We start from the raw sequence: 22304 nt of genomic DNA on the forward strand, positions 1-22304 counted from the left end.
CATGCTGGTTGTTGATAGCTGCACACCTTGTAGATGGATAAGCAAGTTTTGCACTTTCAAGCAAATTCTCTAGATTTGGGGGGGAGGGAAAGGGGGCAGTGTCGATTGGTTTTAGTTGAGACAAACCAAACCCACATTTTCACCAACCTGAAAGCCTCTGGGCACTCTTGGCATGAGCATGAGTTTCAGTGAGGGTTACAGAACCCCGACCCAGATATCAGGACTGCTCAGCAGCCAGGTGGAGGCTTGATGGCCTGGCGTTGATTGCAGCCAAAGATTTCCCACCAGCCCTACTTCTAGGCACAAGCCGATGCTCTGCATACAGTCACGCGTGGTGTTTACCTCATCCTGAGAAAAATCATCACCTACAGTCACCTGCAGGAGTGTGTGACACCTTGTGCTCCCTGCCTGTGCTGCTGGAAGGTCCTTCCCTCCTATTATTCGTTAGGGATTTATGGACGTTTACTTGGCAGTGCATATCCAATGGCTCTTGGAAAATAAGTGTTCCCCTCGTGCTTGGCATCCTTCTTGGCAGAGGTACCGGTGGCAGAAGGGGGAGAATTCATCTCCTGGTTGTGGCCTCCAGGCACCGGCGGGGACAGAACAGGGGCTTGGTGCTCCGGATGCCTGGAACAGGGCCGTGCTTCAGGGGCAGGGGCTGGCCAGATTCCAGCAGCACAACATTGATTTCTTCTAGACAGATATAACATGTCTTATGGTTTAAGATATCAAATTGACATTTCAGACAGTTTCTGAACATAATGGTCTTCTGCCAAAGGGTTTTTATTTAGAGAATGTGTCCCTTGGAGCCAGAGTATCCTGGATCCTTCCCAGTCTTTTGTGCCTGGTGTGGCGTGCCTCTTGCCGTAGCCGTGACTGCAAACAGCACTGATGTACTCGAGAGTTAGACGTGGGAGGGGATGTAACCTCACGTGGTGACAGAAAACCTTCTGTTGGACTTCTGTTTGAAGAATCCAGATGCTGCCTCATGACGGAGCCATCTCGAACCACAGCTCCTAGACTTCACAGATGAGCTTTTCAAAGTGTTTACCCAAACTAGCTGTGTGCCCCGGGGAGTGTGCAGTTAAGGCAGCGTGGCCCTGCTGTGTGCTGCTGACTGATCCCCAGCGCCCTGCGTTAACTGCCGTAAGCTCCGCTGCTCGCTCCTGCCCAGGGATGGGTGCTCCTGCCCCTTCCAGGTGGGAGGAGGAGGGAAAGCACAATGCAATGAGATGCGATGAGAGCTGCACGTCACTGAGCTTTAGTGCCTGAAGTGGGTTCTATGCATGCTACACAGCTTGCTGTGCCTGTCCCAAAAGATGCAGAAAATGGGCTGAAAGCTCCCTCATGCACATTTTGTTTTCCTAAGAAGTTCCCTCCCTGAGGCTCCCGAGAGGGTTGGATCTGTGTCCAGACTTTGGGAGAGGACTCAGAGCATGAGAAGACTCAGTTGGGTGTGGGGAGCACGAACACTTGGTGTTTAGGCACATGCACAAATGCAGAGGTGGGAAACTGCATTTTGCTGTGGGGATTTCTCTGGGTTTGAAGGAAAATGAGGTGCTCCAAGCCAGCATCTGCTTAGCTCTTGGTACTGGGGAAACGTCTTTCCGTGGGGCTGACAGCAGATCTTTCCTGTTGTGCTAGGAAACGTAACTCCATCAGCCTCAAAGTCCCCTTCAGTTATGCCATTTAAAAATAAAATAATCCTAGCCTGCCTCAAAACAGGCAGATTTGTTCTGCCTCCGTTCTGAGAGGAGCCAATTAAACATAATTATTTGTCATGATCAAAGATCAGCGTAAGAGACGCTCATGCTCTTACACTCCCTGTATCCAGGGAGGCCTGAGGGAAAAAAAAGGCTGATGTTAAAAGGAGACATGCAAGGAACCGAGCTGAGCCACGAGCCCGTGGGGCTCCAGCCGCAGGTTTGGGGGGGAAGCCTGCAGCCACTTCCCCACCACATGCTGCAAACCTTGCTTGCAGCCCCCTGAAGGTTTCCACGTGCTGCTGTCCCATAAATGAGGTGTGTGATCGGGGCGTTGCTGCCTCCCTGCTTGTGGAGCAGCCGCCGGGCTCACGGCCCTCCGGCTCCGTGCCTTGTGCCTGGGGCCGGCCTGTGCTGGAAGCTGCAGCGTCACAGGTGCCAAAGGCTTCGCAGAGGAATAAAATAAAAAAAAAAAAAAAAAAAAAGGAATTCTGCACTTACAGCAGCGTACTGAAGGATGGCTTTTAACTCCCTTTGTCGGACAAATTTTGCTCAGTCATTAGTCAAATCCCTTCTGCAAACCCGTTGGTTCTGAGGCTCACAAGTACTGACCTGCATACATCATGTCATTACCTTCGCAGTTTACAAGGACAGGGATTTACATCTCGCTCCAAGATCTCCCGCTGTGTGGTTGTGTTCTCTGGTTATTAAGTTTTTGTGCTCTTTAGTTGGTAAGTTCGGGGAGGCAGAGCGCGTTTCTCCAGCATCAGCCCTGCTGCTGTTACTGCTGCCAGACCCCTTCCTACTTCACTCTTGCAGTGGCAATCCACAGCCCGAAGCCACTTGGGCTAGTTTCCCACTGACTTTTCAATAGCTCTCTCTGCATTTTGGTATGGAGTTCTTTGGCTGATGGTGCCAAGGAAGTCTCCAAGCTGATGCCTCCCCCGGAGGGCAGCAGTCCGGCAGCCTGTGCTCTGTGCCATTGCTGCTGCTATGTCCCGAGTCATCTGGTCTGAACGGCAGACAAGTGTCCTTCAAAAGCAGCTGGTCGCCTCTAACAAGGTTAAATCTATGTGCAGTGGAAAAAAATGTACTGTAAAAATAGTTTTTATTATTGGCAGGAGCATAAGCGAGAGTGCAGCTTCAGGGAACAGTGAGGAGCTTTGGCCTAATTACTGGAAATTTGTGTTTCAGAGTAAGATAAGAGACTCGGCAGCACGGGGCACAATGCACAGGTCTGTGAAGGACAATTACTGCAATGAGCAGTGCAGGGAAGCGCAGTGATTCACTCCGTCCCTCTCTGGTTTCTGTACCAGCGGTTCCTGGTGCGTTTGGTGACGATGGGCAGGGCCGGGAGGGATTGTGCTTGGGATGAGCCCGAGGCACCCCACGAGGTGCTTGGACATGGAGAGAAAGCACGTGCAGGAAAACAAAGTTTTCACTGTCTTTGTTGGGTAGTGTGGGCTATTTGAGATGTGTGTGGGTATAAACGCAGCTGTTTGGCTGTGTGCAGATGTACTTGTGTGTGTGTGCACATACACATCTCAAAGCTCAGCAAGGAGCAGCGTAAGCAAGCTGAGAGCTAAGGCAGCAGGCAGCTCCTGGGGCAATCCTGTTCCAGAGGATGAGGCAGCCTGTGATTTCAGCAGTAGCACAGGGATCTATAATGTGTGTGCTGTAGCATCACCTCTATCATTTAAAAGCCACGTTAATGCTTTTTCATGGAAATCATCAGCGTGGGTTTCAGAGCAGCACCCAGCAGCTAACGGAACTGGTCTTTGGGAGGGAATCTGCAGCTTCCTCTGCTCTGGGCTCAGGTCGGTGGGGCTGGAGGCTCCCCCTCCTCCGGCCGCAGGGCTGAAGGCGCCCTGGTGGCCTGTCCCCTGCTCAGCAGCTACCTGAGACTTCCAGCCCCATCCCGGTGTCTGCAGGTGACTCTTTCCCCAGCTCGGGTGAGACATTTTGATGCTATCCCAAGGTGAGACCAAGCTGAAATCTGTGTTTTCTTCCCTGGTAGCAATCCAAGCATGAATTATTTGTGCAGCTGGCCTGTAGAGTCACGCTGGCACGAGGGGAAATTCCTGTTACCCCTTTGGCTATTTCAGGATGCTCCAGCAGTGTGTGTATGCCTGCATGCACAGAAAGAGGCAGAGCTAAAGAATTTAAACTATTTAGGGCCCCCCTGGAGCTGTGCCATACTTGTGCCTGGTGACTGGCAGCTGTGGAGGGAGCTGCCTCACCAAACACCAAGCCCGGCACTTCTGGTGGGAAGGGCTGAGGACGGAGAAGGAAGCCTCTAGGACGAGCCCCAGGCAGGTCAGTTCCTCCTTGTGTGACGTGCCAGGGTGCCACAGTGGTGCTTAGATTTAGGTTTGGTGGCCTTAACAGGTTTGTTTTAGGGAAATCTTTTTAAAAGAGAGCTGCTATTTTAAAATTGTGGAAATAAGCATATTGAGTGAGTGCGTTTCAGGTCAAGTGACAAGAAGCACTAGAAGATTTGCTGATGAGAGGAGCAGTAGGTGGTAAATGGGAAAGGCTTTTTAGCCCCTGCCTGATGGTGTAAAGCAGTCAGCTTTGTAAGGCCTGGTGCAGGTTGCTCCATTCAGCCCTCGGCTGTTGCAGTGTAAACACCTGGCGATAATTGCCACAGCTCCAGCTCACCCCTGCGTGCCCTCCTGCTGCCAGCTCTGTGCCCACGCAGGACAGCAAACCAGCACTACAGCAGGATCAGAATCAGCAAAAGAGACTCAGAATAAAATTTAACATTTTTAGGAGTGCTTAGGTGTATGGCAATTATTGCCCTTCAGCGTGGCGTGCTGTACAAAACTGAACTGCAAAGCTCTGTGTGTCCTGAGGACATGGCACTGCCAAGTCCTGTTAGGGTACCAGCGGGTTGAGATGGGTGAGGGGAGCTGGGGAAGAAGCTCGGGGCCGTGCAGGTGCGATGGAGCTGCTGCGAGGGATGGCGGCTGGAAACCGCATCGCTGGGTACTGCTGACCTCCTCTGGCAAAAAGCAGACAGACACTGAGGGAAGGCAGCTCCATCGCTGCGGGCTCGGGATGGGGACAGGGTAAAAACCCTGTTCTCATGCAGGAATTAACGTTGGGACTGGAGGAGCTGAGGCTGCTGGCTGCTATTGGGAACGTGAGGGTAGGAGCAGAGCCATCCAGCCCCACAGCTCCCGTGCCACGGGAAGACAAGTCCTTGAGGGGCAGGGCTGCCCCCCACCTAAGTTAGACCAGCCTCAGTTGTAGTGTCATTTTAAATGAAATGACAGGATTTCCAGTCCCTTTCAACTTATTTAAATCTATTATTTAGACTTCCCTGGGAAGCAGCTGTGTTTCATCACCATTCATGTGTTCTAAGTACAGGAAAGCTCCAGGCCGCGTTACCAGAACAGCTTCGTAGAGCAGCATTGGTGTGCCCCAGTACTGCACCTGCCGATCTGCTACACCTCCCTTCCCCACGCCAGCAATATTCACGCCAGCTTAGTGAGTGCTGCTCTTTTTTCATGTGAAACGTGGTGTTTGGGCCAGCACCTCTACGAATGCCTCCTTGTCCGTAACTCAGCCTGTAGCATAGAAAATAAGCAAATAGTGGCTCTTCTGGTCCGTGTCCACTTTGGGCTGACTTTACAGCCATCTCCTTAAATGTTTCAGTGTCCGTACAGTGCCCAGGATCTCTGCAGCACAGATTTTCTGTCCCATGAAGGGCTAATCTCCAGGGAAGACAGTTTTCAGTTAAACAAGTTCTTGTATCTCTTTCTGAAGCTGTTGTCTTGGCTGTAGTTTTTTGCACATGCACAACTTTATGAAAATAGTGATTGGGACCCAAAATACAGTTATGAATGTCTGGGGTCTCAGCGTTACACTGGCTGTGGAAGGCAGCAGGTCATTTGGCTCCGTTCACATGCTGCTTGCTCACTAATGGCAAGTGATGTGTCCCACCCATTTAGATACCCATACGTGCCTGTAATTTCTCTGAATATTTTTCACTGCAGTTGCACTATGGAGAATGAGAGGAAACCTCAAATTCAATACACAGAGAACGTCAATGGATTTGTCACATAGAAAGCTGCTAATTCCTTTGCAGGCATTTCCCTTCTGGGGTTTAACCACCAAATTAAAAAAAAAAAAAAAAAAAAAAAAAAGGGGGGGGGATAATTAAATGCAAATATCTTTAACTTATGTCCTTAACAAGTAAGACTCACTGGAATTTCTGTTTCTGCAGCGCAAGCACATTATCATCCATCATCAATAAATCTGTAATCATTTTAATAGCTCAAATTCAGTCAGCCCTACAAGCCTCGTCTTCCATAAGTTTCTGCTATAATGGAGCTAGTAATTTCATATTTAAAAGAAAGATCTTTTGTCTCATGGGTAATGACTGTAAAATAACAGGAGAGCCGTAACAGGATCAAAGGGCATAAGATACAAGGATTGCTTTGATATACTGTGGGTTGTGACAGATGGGGAGTAGCCAAACCTCCTAGCTCTTGGAGATGCTGTCTAAATTTTTCATGGGACACTGAGCACACCCTCCCTGCACCGTGGCTGCTTCGCCTCTCACCAGGGAGGTCCCCAGCACACGGCTCCATCCTCCTGACGCCCCCCAGCCCCACGAGGTGCCCTCTGTCCATGCCCTGGCTCACACCAGGGCCCCAGGTGGTGCTCTGGTGCTGCTGGGTGAAAAATGTTCAGCTGCGAGCCGCTCCCAGAATCACAGATGGGTTTTTGGTTAGCAGGGCAAATGTGGCTCACCACCAACTAAACATCTCTTTGGGGGTTAGATCATTGAAACATGGCTTATTGTGTGCTGCTGGGCACACGGAGCGGGCTTCACAGGGACAATACACATTAAAATCCTCAAGATATTTACTGTGCTGGCTGTGATCAATATGATGGTAATTAAACCTAAATGATTTGAGAATACATTGCAGCACTGTGTGGTTTTGGTAGGTTTGTGGAAAGCACTTCTGTTGAAAGAATTTCAAGTAAGATTACCAGCAACGCCTTCACCACAGGCATACACGTATATCCAATAGTTGGTACTGCTGTCGTGTTCAGAGCCACTGTGGCACTAAGGTGGTGCCCAGTGAAGTGTAGGGTGGGCAAGGTTGAAACCCAGAGGGTTTCGGGGGAGTAGATGGGGTTGCCAATGGACTCATTGAGAAGTAAGTGTTTGCCTGCTGGAATTAATGCTGATAGTGATTTACACCGCTGTTGTTGCAAAATGACAGCTCTTTTACACTAGGTTATGATCATAGGCTAATAATAGTAAGTAATCCTTCCCCGTGCTTCCTAAACCTTTCCAAACCTCCAAGCACGGCTGTCACAGCACTGCTGGCTCTGTGGGATTTTCCACGTGCCTTGGGGCTCCTGTTTGCAAGGACGTGGGGCAAAATTTTACCCTTCCAGAGCAGCAGGGCCTCTGCACCCCCTGGGCAGAAGCAAGACGGTTTGGTCCCATTAAGACAACAAAGTGGGTCAGTTTGTCATGCAAAATAGAACAAATTCATTGCTTTATGTCTAAAAAATGTTCTCCAGTGACATTGTCAGAATATCTGAGTTATTTCATGTGTGTGATGCATTTTAAATCAGTTCAATGAAATCTTCAGGATGATTTGCTGAACTTCTTGCAATTCTGCCCAAGCTGAGCAGTAGGAGGTTGCGTGTAGTTGTTGAGCATAAAACAATGGGGAGAACACACAAAACAGCAGATGGCTTTTCCATCATGCCGTCCTCTTTCAGAAGGCATTCTCAAATTGTGAGAGCTCGGCTCAGCGTGTTGGGCTCATTAGGCTGGTGTTGGACCTGCAGCCGTCCCGATGCACAGCACCTCATCATCGAGGCTACTGGGGCTTTTACCACAGAGCCCTGCGCAGCATCGCTGTTCTGCCGGTGGGACTTCACATCTCCAGCTGTGCAGAGCTGGCTATTTCCATTGCAGGTGTCTCAAGGGACAGCAGAAGACTCTCACCTGGCAGAGGAACTGTTTAAAGCACAAAGAATCAGAATGGCAAAACGCTTTGTGATCAAAATGACGTGTTTCGGGAGCAAGGCAGAGAGAAACACCTTTAAAAACAGATCCTCCTGGGCCCAGCATGGTGCAGCCACATCTGCAGGCATGAACTTCCCAGATGTTTGCCCACAATTTACACATAGCAGCTCTTGGGCCATGCTGTTCCCAAGGCAGGGCCATACTCGCAGCAGTCCTGCAAAGCGTGGTGGGAGTTCTTGGGACGCTGAGGGTAAGCCTTGGGGGCGTTGTGCTGTATGGAGAACAAATACCTTGTGCAAATTAATCTGCCATTAAGTACTTTGGCTCCAGAGGCCCCTTCCAACCTCAACTATTCTTTGATCAATGAGACACCGAAATGGCTCATTACAGCATTCACTCCGGTCTCATTCTGCCTTTTCATCCTGACATCCACAATGTGCACAGTCACTTACAGCCCGAAGCAGGTGCACAGCCCTTAGGCTGACGGTCTGCCCAAAGGGGAGGCCCAAATGCCCTCTGTGGCTCCTCGGGCAGCGGTGCTGGCAGCAGGACTGGCACAGCCTGGGCACAGCCGGCTCTGCTGGAGCACCAGGGGCTCCATCTCTCTGCTCAGTGCCTGAGCCTTGCAGCCCGGGGCTTTGGTTCACCTTCCAGAACGGCACCCTGTGTTCTGGCAGTGTTAAAAGAGGGGTTGGGGTTCTCCACCATGGATCTGCCATTTCTTGGTAGAATTCAGTGCAAACCGCACAGATTAGCTGCTTGACTAACTGTAAGCATGGATTATGGGAGTACAAGATATATGGCAAATGGTTGGAAACTTGGTAGTGGTTTGCCTTGTGGTAGTGTTGGCAGCAGTGCTAAAAGTTCAGGTTCTTGCTGAGACGGAGAATTTGTGGTTCTGCTGCCCTTTGGGAGATGACTTGAAGGACTGCTCCCAGCTTCTGCCAGACAGCTGTCCTGTTGCTTCTGCTGTTTTTGGTTCTCCTTGCCTGGCATCACACCAGCATCCTACCATCTCCTTGCCTGGCATCACACCAGCACCACACCATCTCTCTGGTTGGCATCATACCATCAAACCTCGTCTTCATCAAAGCAAAGGCTGTTCTTGTGTTAGCGGTATAAATGCTAGGCAACTGCTTAGATAGTCACAGCTAATTGAGTTAAGAGACTTTTCCTGTTCATTCTTGAAAGAAGTGGCTGTGAGAAGGCTCGGACCCAAAAATCCCATGTGTTGGTCTGGTGCAGTACCCGCAGTAATGCCTGTCCGCTGTGGCAGCTGCCCGGGTAGTGCTACCAGGGAGTAACGCTGCTCTCCAGCCTCTGTTATCACCACCTTGCCTAACAACACTCATTTCAGAAAGGTGCTGTGAACTGGAAGACAGACGTGCTGCCAGAGGAACTGAAACCCCTTCTGCTGTGCAAGGAGACTTGCCACCACGTGACTGGTTTCTTTCTTTTGGTACTTCACAGGTTGTTGCTGGGGGTCATCACTTCTGTTTATAGCCTCTGTAGTGTCTCTAAAGCTTGTTCTTAGGGCATGATCTCCCCTTAAAAAGAAAAAAACTTGCGGTGATCTTCTGAAGCAAACCATTTGCCAGCAGTGATGCCAGGACCTGCTGCTGGGGCACCTCCGTGCATCACAACTGGCTGTGTCCCTTTAGGCGTTCCCTTTGGGGGTCATTGCTCCTTTCCCAAAGGCACAGCATTTGCTGAAATCAGCGCCGTGGTGGGGTTTAAGTCTGGCTGGAGCCAGGGGACAGACTTTTTCTGAACCAGCCCCTTTGCTGTCAGCAGCACCCCGCAGGACAATTTGGATTGCAGTGCGGTTACAGGACTAATTCATTGCTTTTCTTTGGGATTGGGCACATTTCTCTGCCTGACCTTAATTGCTGTCGAGGCAATGATTCTTCTTGCTCAAACACTTGTCGAATTCCTGACATTAAAATTTTAAATTATAATTAAGCTGAAATAAAGAAATCACACGGTGCCTCTCACAGCCTCATTATTTCATGCTGATTAATGTTGCTGCAAACCCGCTGAAGCTGGCGAGCTGCGAGGAGCCGAGGTTAGGTCCTAACCTTTAAAAGCCCCGCAGAGTTTAATCAGGGGCAGTCGCCTCTCAATAGGATTTTTGAGACCAATCTGTATTTTTCCTAGCAGGATAGAGCTCTGCGTTTAATTGCATAGGAAGGTCTAAAGAGCCTGCAGAGAGGAAGCAACTCACTGTCAGGTTCTTTAATTTTTAAAAGCAGAGTTTGAGAACACAGCTGCTGGGTTATGGGGTTGCTTTCCAGCTGTACGGGCTCCTCTTCAAACCTCGTGCAAGAACCACTTGGCTGAGGGTGATGCGAAGAATTTCACAGGCTCCGTGCAGATTCATTTTGACATTTAAATAATTCAGGGAATGTTGTATATAATATTATAAACTGTGAGTCATCCTTGTGGTTGTAGCTCATTGTGCCAGATAACACAGGAGCAGAAAGGTCCTTTAATCGCACGTAGAGGTGATATTTTTCATAGTGACCATACTTCTGGGCTTGGAATAAATGTTCATTTCCACAGAGGTCCTTCCTGCAAGTTGTGCAGTGTTTAACCAAATGGCAAGGTTAAAAAATATCTTGTTTAAAAGCAGGTTTTACACTCTGATGCTGCTGGGTGACTTTATCCACAGGGATCCCCAGGTATCGTCCAGCTCCCAGTGCTGATTTATGGCAAACTTTCTAGAAGTTGAACTGATGAGGTCGCTCTGAAGGGTTGCCCAAAGCTCCACAAGTCCTCTAAGGGGTTTGTTCTGTCTAGTAAGGGCTTGGAGCAGGAGAGGTCTAAGCCAGCTGAAGACAAAGCCCATTTCTGTTGTGCAATGACCGTTTCAGTGCTTTGCACCCTGTACGAAGCTAAAAGCAACTCTGGAAAGTTTTGTAGGAAAGCGACATTACCCCATCTAGGGAAGAGATGTCTGCCCCATAAACCTGAGGCCAGCAGTGCTGAGAAAGGAAGGTTGGCTTCATTTCCCTGCTCCTCCTCACTCCATGCAGAGGTTTTCATCTTTGATTTGGTCAAAAAGAAAAGACGTGAAGGAAAATGAACATCCCTCCCTCTTCCTCACTGGATTCAGGTACACAGCTCAAAAAGCCTTCAGAACCAAACCCCTTCGTGAGCTGCCCTCCTCTGCTCTGGAACACCACACGAGGCCCAGCCTGCATGACAAGGCCTCTCTGCTGCTGATTTTAAGGCTACACAAGCCTGAGAAAGGACCGACGTGTAGCACAAAGCCCTTGGTAGCTGCTCCAAAACCTTCTCCCAAGGAAGGTTGCTTGATGCCATCACTTTTGTAAGCTTCTCACTGTGGTAAGGGAAGGGAAAAGAGGATGGAGCCGGGCTCTGCTCAGCGTGCCCAGGGACAGGGGGCAAAACCCAGAGCACCGGAGGTCCCCTCAGACCCCAGGAGCTTCCAGCACGAGGTGCCGGACACCCTGCTCAGGGTGGCCCTGCTGGAGTGGGGCTGGGGCTGGACGGAGCCTGAGGCCCCTTCCCACCTCAACCAGACAGCGATGCTGTGAAGCAGCCTGAGAGGTAGAAATGCGCACATCCGTGTTCCTGCAGGCCAGGGCTGAGCACACCCACGGTTTACAGTTCCACAGTGCAGCACAAGCAGCATTTACTCATCGTTTTTTATCATCTGATTAAGAGACGAAAACAAATTGTGGCTGTTGAGGTTTACTGTGTAAACCTGAGGAACATGAGATGGGAGTTTAATGGGGTCTTGACTTTCCTTGCTAAACCCGATGATTAGGGCTATAAATTAAACGCTTAAGGAAATGAACTGTTCACTAAGAAGTAGACTTAAAATAATGCGTGCATTGAAAAAGCTTGGTATGAAAAGTGCTATCTCGTGTTACGCACAGCTGAAGTTACACCAGCTGGTTTTTAGTCTTGGAAGTAACCTGAGGTTTGGCTTATTTTTGGCATCACTGTGGTGTCTGTCAGTGGGGGTGGCGTATCATGACAACACTTCATTTTTTTAGTTGTTCACTTGAATTTACATTTCTTTACTGAGATGCTAAAATGAACCTAGAGAAGTGATACAAGCAGGCTACAGCAGACGCAGTCAAAACAGCTGACTGGTGGAAAAAGGTTTGTGCCAAATAACATCACTTAGGTTAAAGCAAGATTTTTTTTTTTCATTAAACTGTATTGCTGCTTACAAAATATCCCATAATAATTCTTTCTTGTTTAAAAAAGAAGAAATTGCTTTTACTTCATTTCTGCTCTGTGTTACCTGGAGATGCCTGTGCAGTGTCACAGCGGAGGGGTCACAATTTTAAATACTGGGCAGATGCAGCTAACAGTCAACTTGTTTCATCGTACCACAGACAGGAAAAGCTTCTGTTTAAAAATAAATTGGGAAGAATATTCGGGTATCAGCTTTTGAACATGATAACAGTGGCACTGTAATGTCTCAGGACTCTTTCTCCAGGAATTCAGTTTCACCAATAAGCTCAGAAAGTTCCTCTCACTTCCTTACATCCAATGCAGAGACTGGAAAATGCAGAGACTGAATCAGATTGCTGATTCAGAGAATTTCAGTAGATGGATAGATTTTTGTTAGAGCAGATCTTTAAAAATCATAGTTATTGCTAGTCTTTGTGGCATACTGACTGCAGCCAGTACTGGCCACGCCAATACCCCAGAGGTGAGCTTCAGCCAGATACACTGCACCTGCATCGACTGCGAACCTTCTCAGCCCTTGTTGTGGTTTACTCCTGGAGCTGCTGGGTCCTACCAAGGCAGTCATTGGAAATAACATTTCTTAAATTGCTCTATAAATTTAAAATTAATATGGAGGTCGTGCATGTTCTTGTGGAAGCTAAGCCATTTTTAATTGATTCATGTTCTCTGTAAATGAGCTCACAGCTGAAGAGATCACTTCATTAGTGCCCCAATCACACATTTCTCAAGTGGGATGTTTTCAGTGCAGATGCCACGAATTCACAGAGCTGTGTACTAGCAAGTTGGAGCAAAACTCTTCAGTAAAATCACTGAAAGGTAGATGCAGCCTTAAGGGTGGGCAGGGGCACTGCTGGAAAGCCCTCTGCTTCCAAGTGCCAAGTGTTGCCCTCTCTTGTCCTACAGTCCCAGCATCTTGCAGGGTTGCACAGGGACTGCGGCCGCTGATGGTCACTGCCTGAAATCCAGCAGGCAGTGCCCAGAGCATGCCTTGTGTCACCAATACCAGCCGTTGGGGCATTCGGAAGCACAGGGGTGTCCTGGGAAGTCACACTGTTAAAACAACAATTTGCCAGTGGTGTGAGGGACATGTGGAGAGCTGGACACCTGTAATATTCATCCCCCTCCTCCTTGCTGAGAATATTACCATGTTCTGCCCCCAGGTGCTGTCCTGGTAATCTCGCTGGAATGAGAACCACTGCTTTCACCTGATTAGTGGCCTGGCAATCCGGTCTCAGTGTAGCTCTGATTGCCAGTAATAAAGGCAATTCGATTCTCCCCCTTGCCTGAGCTGCCTCGGAAATTCACTTTGGACAGATAACATCACCATTTAGCAAAGGCATGTTTAAAAAATTGAAATGTTATTTCCCACAAGAAGATCAAACCGCCAAATATCCCCTTGGTTTAAATTTGAGACACTCGTCAGAGGACGCTAAGAGCTGGCTTAATGCTGCAGGCAGCTGGGCACAACTCTTTTTTTCTCTTCTCGTTTCGCATGCAGCATCGAAATCAAATCTGAGCAGAATGGATTTGCTGAACAGGTAATGTGTGTGCTCCCATAGACATGCCTGTACTTTGTGCCCTGCTACACTGACATCAACAGCTCTGACCTTTTATACCAATGAAGCATTGCAGCATTTGGTAGGACGTGAGTAAATCCAGCCTCAGAATAACATGTGAATGTAGAAACACCACAACACAACTTCAGGAGTCACTACTCTGTATTTATGTGGCAAATACTGCAATTTGATGTAGTGCAGTGGGGGAAGTTCCAGATTTTACCGATTACTTATGACCATTTGGAAGAGCTGCCTGCTGAAGTCAGCTCTCTCAGAAAATAAGCAGAGAGTAATGGGAATCTAACATCAGAGAGTAATGGGAATCTAACATCAGCCCAGGAACTACTATGACTCTGAGTGTTGCAGCCGGTTTAAGACTGCGGGCCCAGGAGGCTGGAGATGGAGGTGACAATTTTGCACGGATTGTGTTTTCCTCCCTATTAAATACAGTGGCACAGCTTTGCAGCCAAATTCAGCACCAGTTGTGTGAGGTATGTTTGAAAAGTCATACACAGATGTGCGCTTGGAAACTTCAAGAAGGCAAATGAAAATACATTGTACATTGCTGCGCTTTTTATCAGAAAAGAGTTTACCGGCACTCCCAGCTTTAAAAAGTCAGATCAATGGCATGTCAGGGAACAGGCTCCAGGGACTGAAGACCTTTTTGGTGCTTGCTAATGCAGTGATGATTTCCTGTCTAAAGCCAAAGGGATCAATAACTCCAGTTAGCGAGAGAACCCTTCAGGGGAAAAAGAGCTAGTGTCAGAGGAGCTCATTGGGCTGTTTAAGTAACAATATTTTATAGATCCAACAAACAAGCTATTCCCAGCCCAGTAAGCAGCATTCCTCAGCTGCAGGTCAGCTACAGCAGAAATTAATTTAGCTCAAAAATGCATGTAGCTTGTAGCACCATCCACGGCATTGCAGAATTAATTTTCTGCACTCCCCATTCAAGCCTGGCTCTCCGTGAGGCAGCTCCCAAGGGGTGATCACAGGCTTGCCCTTAGCTGTACGGAGCGCTTTGGGAGCTGCCGTATGTAATTCACCCTGTGTGGTCGGATAGGTATTTCCCTTTGGCATCAACTGTAATAGGGAGGTTTTATCCATCCCAACAGATCAATGCCTGCTTGAAATATAGTCACAAACAAGCATCAGCTCTGCCAGATTAACAGGTCAGAGAATGCCTCCTAAAGCAGACCTTTGGAACAGTTTGAATTGGGAAAATGTTTGCTGATGAGGCTGTGTTTTGCATTCACGTGTAAATGGTATGGAAGTACCCGTGCAGGTCAGCTCCAATCCATTCCCTCTTGGCATGCTTGATTGCCATTGTCTGATCTCAATCAAGAGCTCGTGAGGAGTTGCATATATTAAAAGCCAGCTATGGTTTCAATTTACATGTTGATGCAAAGTATAAATCCAGTGTATGAAAAGGCTTTCTGCAGAGAAATGCACAGTAACTGGCTAGGGAAAGCACCCCACTGCCCTGCTGTTTGTTAACAGGGAAAGCCCTGTGGGTGACACGGTGCTTGGAGGCTGCCTTGGGCACAGCTGCCTCGAGGTGATGAAGTTCTCGATCCTTGGGAAGCAAGGGGGGTGCTCAGCAGAACTGCTGCTTTGGATAGGGCTGGTTTGGGTCTAGTTAAGGACTGCCTGATGGGATCCTTTGGGAGGCAGTTGTAAAGGGTAAAGGAGGCCAGGAAGGCTGGATGTTCTTCAAGGATGCTTTTTCTTTATTGTGCATATTCTGTATGGTCTAGATGCTTATTTGTTATTTGTAAGGTAGCTGAGCCCAGCGCAGTGGCACATTGCTGCCAGGTGCCAGAAGGCAGCAGGATGGGTGCCCACCTACCCACACGGGCTGCTTTGGGAGCTCTCAGTGTGAGAGTCTCTGAGGAAGGTGCCTGGCTAGGGAAGCCTCCTGGCATTAAGATATTCAAGGACCTTCCTGCAGCCAGGGTGCTGTGTGGCAGAAGGTTGTGGCTGGAAGCCTTGGATTTGAAGGCGTTTCTGTATGTGCTTCGGTGCAGTAGTCTGCCCAAAGTGGGCATTGCTAGCATTTAGCTTCATCTTAGACTGCCTCTGGGAATGATTCTCCTTAATTTGCTTTAGCCAAATATATTTCTAACCCTACAAAAATGGGTCGTGTTGGTTTTGTGTGTGTGTTTTTTTTCCTTCTGTTCGCACAGATTCTTTTCTTGCCATGCAAATATTGATCTTGGATCAGTGTAGGTGTATCTCTGCTCCCACTGACCTTGCAGAATAATTTAGAGGGACTGCAGTTAAAATAATTCAGTGTTTTTGACTACCTCATCCTTAATATGAAGTGACAGTTCTTCTTAATGCGTGATATCAAATCAACAGCGTTGCTTAGACTATCTTAACCCTATGGAGGAATATCACTCTATGCTTAGCAACTGAAATAGGATTTTAAGTTTGAATGCTGTATCCAGCTCCCTGTATTTAGCTCTTCTTGTTTCAAAGGTATTCAACATGCAAATCCCCGTGCTTCTATTTTATATAAATCCTATTTCAGTTATTTGCATTTAAAATTTGGTTGGAGTTGCACGAAAAAAAGCTCTGCATAGCTTAAGACAGCTTGCTTTGGAGGCAGAAAAGGAGAAATACCTCCCACTGAGAAGTAACGACCAGGAGTTCAGAGCTGTTCTTCAAAATGGGGCAGAGATGACGTGTCTGACAGTGCTGTTTTTTCCATGGTGAGTAATGCTGCCACTCCAGCTCCCCATCTTTGTGGGTACAGACGATGGTCATTGACGCTTGGCGCTATACCCACGGATGGGAATGCCAAGAGCACTTAGTAGCCTATGATTCAGTTCGGCAGACCGAGCTAATGCATTCTGTACATAAAGAAAAATATGCTTTTGGTCTACTAGGAACCTTTTTCGTGGAAAGGAAAGGAATTATCTGAGCAGGGTGTTCTTTAAACAGCTCTGCAGAGATGAAGTGCCTTTGTCTGTATACAGCCAGTCCTTGGGGGGAAATGTAGCTCAGGTAATAGGGGGTTATTTCTTGCCCCTGCATGTGCCACAGAGGCATTTGTTTTGCCAGTCCATGGTCACCCCTTCTTTAATCACATGCAGTGATCTTCCTTGCAGCATGGGCTGTTTCCAGCCTCTGATAGAGCAGGAGTATTCCAGCACTGCTGAGAAGAAGGGAGTCATTGGGATGCTCCCCAGTGTTGTCACTGCAGTAGAGAGCATCTGACACAGCCCTTGCAAATGGCAGGACTCATGAGTGAAAGCTGCTGATCACTGACCAAGAGCTGTGTAATCATCTCCTTCTCTGGAGAAGAAAATTGTTTTGCTTGGAGGTGAAATCCAAGGAGAGCCTGAAATAATTTATAGCTACACTTTACAGAAATCAGCACGCAAATAATAGCTATCAGGCTCTGGGAGTTTGTGCTTCTGTAAGAACACCTCATGGCATGGTTGAACGTGCTGTGGGACAAGGAGCAAGAGAGGCAGGGTATCTCCTGCCAGCTATCGCACTGGATAAGGAAGGGAGCCAAGCTCTCTTCTTCCTACCACCCTGGTTAAGATGGGACTGTTGCCCTTGTTTGCACCGGATAGCTTTATTGGAGTTAAGAACACTCTGATAGTAACCTGAAGAGCAGCAGTGTCCCAGCATCTCTGTTAGAAGCCATAGGACCTGGTAGGTCTGTCCTATTGTTTCTGTCTATTCAGTTTATTTTTCTGAGATGGACAAGGAGAGGGCCTTGATACACTTGGTGACCAGCCCTCTTTGGTCATGCAGCAGGTAGGCATCCAGGTCCATTAGACACTAGACTGTTCCCAGGGGTCTCTGGAGAAAAAAAAAGAAAAAAAAAAAGGTTAAAGTTGCCTGTGATTTACTTCAGTTACATTGGGAAAGTGCAAGTTGGGCACCAGTGAAAGACAGCTCGTTTCACTACGTTGAGATTTTGTTTCAGTCCTCTTGCTTGGAGGATGATTTTCAAATTAATGTGAAAGCAGCAGGCTTTCCTGTTGACAATAACTTGTGACCTGTGTATTCAGTGAGCTGTACTAAGGATCAAAAAAACCCATCCAAACAAAAAGCAGCAGCAATAGATGCAATATCTGCTTTATGAAAAAATGAACTCACAGTGTAATAGAGTGCAGATGCCAGAAAAATCAGGGCTCTTGTACACGAGATGAGAGCTCTATGAAACACCTAGCATGTGGCTTTTTCCTAAAGCAGGGCAAGGACTCAAAAGCTGTATGGACACAGTTCTGGGCAAGGTATTCCTGCCTGAGCAAGGGGCTTGCACCATGACCTCTAGCGATTCCTTCCAAACTCATCAATTTTGTGATTCTGTGAAATGCAGTTAATGGACTATCAGTGTGCATGCACTGGTCTTTGGACAAATACTGAGAGGCAGATTGCTGTTGAAATACTGGCTTTGTAGAGGTGATATTGTGGTAGGAGATATCTAATCACAGATTCAAATTCTACTAGCCAAAGCAAACCATCAATAAATAAGATTTTGGTTTGACCAAAATTTCACAAAGGCCAGGGTAGGGGAGTCACTACCTTTGGGGAGAGAATTAAAATAAGAAGTTAAATGTGAGCCAGTTTGTCCTTCAACATCATTTCAAAATTGAAACCATTGGCACATCTTATATTTATTTTTATTTTTAACTTGGAATTAGCGGCTGAATACAGCACCAATCACAAACAGATGAGATTGCCCCCAAGCTATTAAACATAAACGTGTTTTTATGTCTTTTATTTTTCTGTGAGTTTTTCAGTGTTGGATATTTTGAGTGGGTTTGGAAAACATAAAGCGATGCTGGCCCCATCCCTGCAGGGCAGAGAAGAACTTGAATTTCACGTTTTTGTGACAGTGGGAGTAACAAGTCCCTTCCCTCCAGAGTCAGCTTTGTGGGTGGACTGCTGTAATATGCTGGTAGGATATCCAAATTACTCCCCTTGTATTGTGCGCTTTGTCACTTGTAAAACCATGTTTCATTCTTGCTGTGAGATGTAATTCAGAACAGAGCAGAGAGGAAGAGAATCTTTGGCTCTTAATTTATGTACATAAGTTAAATGAAAGTGCTCAGGGCCAGCTGTTTTGCTAATTTAGCTAGCCAGCTGCCTCTTGTTGTCTGTATCAGCCTGGTGCTCGCCCAGAGAGCTGGTGCCTATGCACCCATGGGCTGATGCTGTTGTATATCAACTGCCATCACCTCATCTGTAGGGCTGGCTGCTTCTTCTGTCCTTCTGTAACACATAACCCTGGTGATACTGCCCAGCGATCAAATCATGCTGAACGTGTAAGTTCAATATTGCAAAATAATTCTGTCTTCATTTTAGTTATGTCCTTGGGTTCTGCTGCACAAGTCTGTGTCTGTTCTCCCCTTCTGATGAGGTTATTGATCTTTCAGTGGAGTGATGGCTGCTGATAACCACCTGCCTGAATCAGCTCTAGTGGCAACCAAAGAGACATTCCTTGTACACAACCGTTCTGTCATCTCAGCTGCCAACATCAGCACGTTTGAGTGCCCCGTGTGCTTGATGCTGTGCAGACGTGTCTCCCTCCCTAAGGGAGCAAAGGGTTAGATGTGGTCTTTTTAATACAGTAGGCTCTTAACTGAAAAACAAGCTGTCTAACAAAGCTGGGATGCATAGAAGTGCACAGAAATGCTACCCTTTCCCCATTTATAAATGGATTATCACTTATAGTAAGTGCTTCATCATGCAACACACCATAAAGATTGAAGAGTATAATAAAATGACTTACTTGTGTGGAAACGGCCAATGCTTGTCTCTGCCAGCAGGGCATGGGCTTGAGCACTGATCCTTCTGGAGGGCTGGTGCCTCTCAGGAGCAAGGATCTCATCTCAAGAGCTGGAATCCTGTCTTTTGTAAGGAGTGCAGTTATGAAGTTTGCTTGTGGGCGAAAAAGATACATAGTAAGCAATTAGTACATGTAATAGGCATAGTGCCTGTCGTACCTGAAGCCTAATTTCTTACACTTTACCCCCTAACCATGTATTAACTGTATAAAAGACCTCACTGGCTTTTTGTGGCTGAAGATGAGGGACAGGATTTCCTACTGTGCTGCTGTGTGTTCCTCCCTATGGCTGCAGAATCCACAGGCTGCTTCTGTCCTGACCCATCCAAATTGTACAGTGGTTGTTTTCCATGACGTGTCAGATACAAATCTTCTCAGGCTCCAATGTCTCAGAAACAGGGTAGACTACAGGCAATGTGGCACAGTGATAAAACCAGAACGTGAGATGGGGTCAAGTAGAGGGAACAAAGGAAAAAGGACAGGGAAAAAAGGCTGAAGTAATTGTAGTCAACTGGAGACTTGAAAGCCTACTTATGGCCAAGAGACCTACTCTGGCTGGCTGCACTCATAGCTGCACACCCCATGCTGTGGGACGGCTGTTTTCTCAGCAAGCTCAGAGCCATCAGCTGGCCACCAACTCAGGGGTCTCCATGCCTTCATTTTCCAGAGGGGCCACCTTGGTGACCTCCGTTTTGTCATTTTCCAAAGGGACAACCTCAGTGACCTCACTGTCACTTTCCTGATTGTCCACAACCATGGCTGCAACATCGTGTTCAGGATTACCCTCTTCCACAGCCTTGATGCCATTGTCTGGAGGGGCCATTTTGGCAGCCTCACCACTGTCATCCAGAGGGGCCGCCTTGGCTCCTGCTGACATCAGGACAGGCCACAAGGATAGGTGCCTTTGACTCCATCATCTGGAGGGGCCACCTCTACACCCCCAGTGCTATCATTTTCCAGAGGAACCACCTTGGTCACCTCCACACCATCCTTTATAGGAGGGGCCACCTCTGCCTTGACATCATATTCAGATTGTCCCCAACCACAAGTTCAGTAGCATTCATGAGCATGTCCACCTCCATAGTCTCCACATAGCCATTTTCTGGGGACTCTGCCTCCCTGGGCTCTTTGTTGTTATCTGGACAATCCACCTCCCTGGGCTCAAAGTCCTCATCTAGAGGATCCACTTCCAGGGGCTCTTGGTCTTCCTCTGGATGATCCACTTTTTGTGCTCTTGATGATCCTCTGGAGGATCCACCTCCATCTCCTTGTCATCATCCTCTGGAGGATCTGCTTCCCTGGGCTCTTCATTGTCATGTGGAGGATCCACCTCTGTCAGCTCTTCATTGTCAAACAGGGACAGGGCAGTGTGCAGGGCAGGGCACATGAGAAGGTTGGGCACTCTGATACTGCTCCCACACAGCTCTGTCCCACGGGATCCATCCCCCAGGAGCAAATTGCTCCAGCACAGGTCCCCCATGGGCAGCAGCTCCCCCCAGCCCCCTGCTCCTGTGTGGGCTCCTCTCCACGGGCTGCAGCTCTGGCCCGGGGCCTGCTCCTGTGGGGGCTCTCCATGGGCCGCAGCCTCCTCCAGGCCACATCCACCTGCTCCACCGGGGGCTCCTCCACCCACGGGGGGGCTGCAGCGTGGAGATCTGCTCCATGTGGGACCCATGGGCTGCAGGGGGACAGCCTGCTCCACCAGGGGCCTCTCCACAGGCTGCAGGGGAACTGCTGCTGCCTGCCTGGAGCACCTCCTGCCCCCCTGCTTCACTCCCCTGGGGGCTGCAGGGCTGCTTCTCACCCCTCACTCTCCCAGCTGCTGTTTCACACAATTTTTCCCCCCCTTTCTTAAATATACTCCCAGTGATGCCAACCAGCATCACTTACTGGCTTGGCTCTGGCCAGCGGCAGGTTCCCTGTGGCACGGGGCAGCTGCTGGGCTCTGCTCACCCCTGCAGCACCCTGCTACCAAACCCTTACCATGAAAACCCACTACATTAGGACATGTGGGAATGGCTCAAAGCCACACCGGAGGGGTTCAGACTGGACAGTAGGAAACATTTCTTTGCCATGAGGGTGGTCAAACACTGGAACAGGCTTTCTATAGAGGTGGCTGATGCCCCATGCCCATCAGAGTTCACGAGGCATTTGCATAATGCCCCCAGTACTGTGCTTTAATTTTTGGTTGGCTCTGAAGAGGTCAGGCAGTTGGACCAGATGATCTTTGAGGGTCCCTTCTGAACTGAACTGAACTGTCCTGTCCTGTCCTGTCCTATCCTATTCTAAATGTGGTTGTAACAAAACATTAGAAATTGGGGAATGATTTAGCTGGTGCACTGTAACTTGAAAAGAAAACCCCAGGAACTTTACATTTACTACAAACTCCTGAACTTTAAGCAGCTCTGTACCGCAGAAGAGGTTTAATACTTTTTCTCATTTTGATGCTATTGTGACAGAACACTTTTCATATCGTCTGAGCCACACAGGAGTATGAAATGAAGATGGCCTTTGAGATTATAGAAAACTGGAAGTGGAAATGAATTCACTGGAGATAAGTTAGTTCCCGTGAGTCTCTTTATAAAAATGTTTCTCTCAGTCTGTTAAGATTATCAGCTGCTATGCCAATTGCCTGTGATAACACAGGAAATGAAAAAATCATGGTAAGAAATCTCCAGCTGCTTATGAAGCCTTTTTTTTTTTTTTTTTTTTTACCAGTCCTACACAAACCCAGGGAGCAATGTACTCCGAGGAGGATTGCTCAGTCTCTCAGCAGCACAAACACCACTGCGGGTTGTGCCGCACTTGGTACCTGGGTAAGGGAAACAGTTCTGTTTGTTAATTTGTTAATGTTCCTAATCTGAGAGATGTTTTTAGTAACAACCCCCCCAAAAAAAAACATCAGGTAACAAGTTTACATCTCTAGTTTCTGTGGCTGGTGTCCTGTGTCCCCTCAGCTGCCTGTTGGCAAAAATATGTTTGGGAATGGTTGGCTGAAATGT

At 48.0% G+C, this 22304-nt stretch overlaps 1 protein-coding gene across 3 annotated transcripts in view; it reads left to right on the forward strand.

Annotated features, from left to right (window-relative positions):
* Window positions 1-22304, forward strand: part of KCNIP1 (potassium voltage-gated channel interacting protein 1) — a gene marked incomplete at both ends in the record, with an annotated part of 371918 nt that overhangs the window by 216927 nt on the left and 132687 nt on the right. The window lies entirely within an intron of this gene.

This window comes from Netta rufina, assembly GCF_964035555.1.
Source record: "Netta rufina genome assembly, chromosome: 14".
NCBI classification, from domain to species: Eukaryota; Metazoa; Chordata; class Aves; order Anseriformes; family Anatidae; genus Netta; species Netta rufina.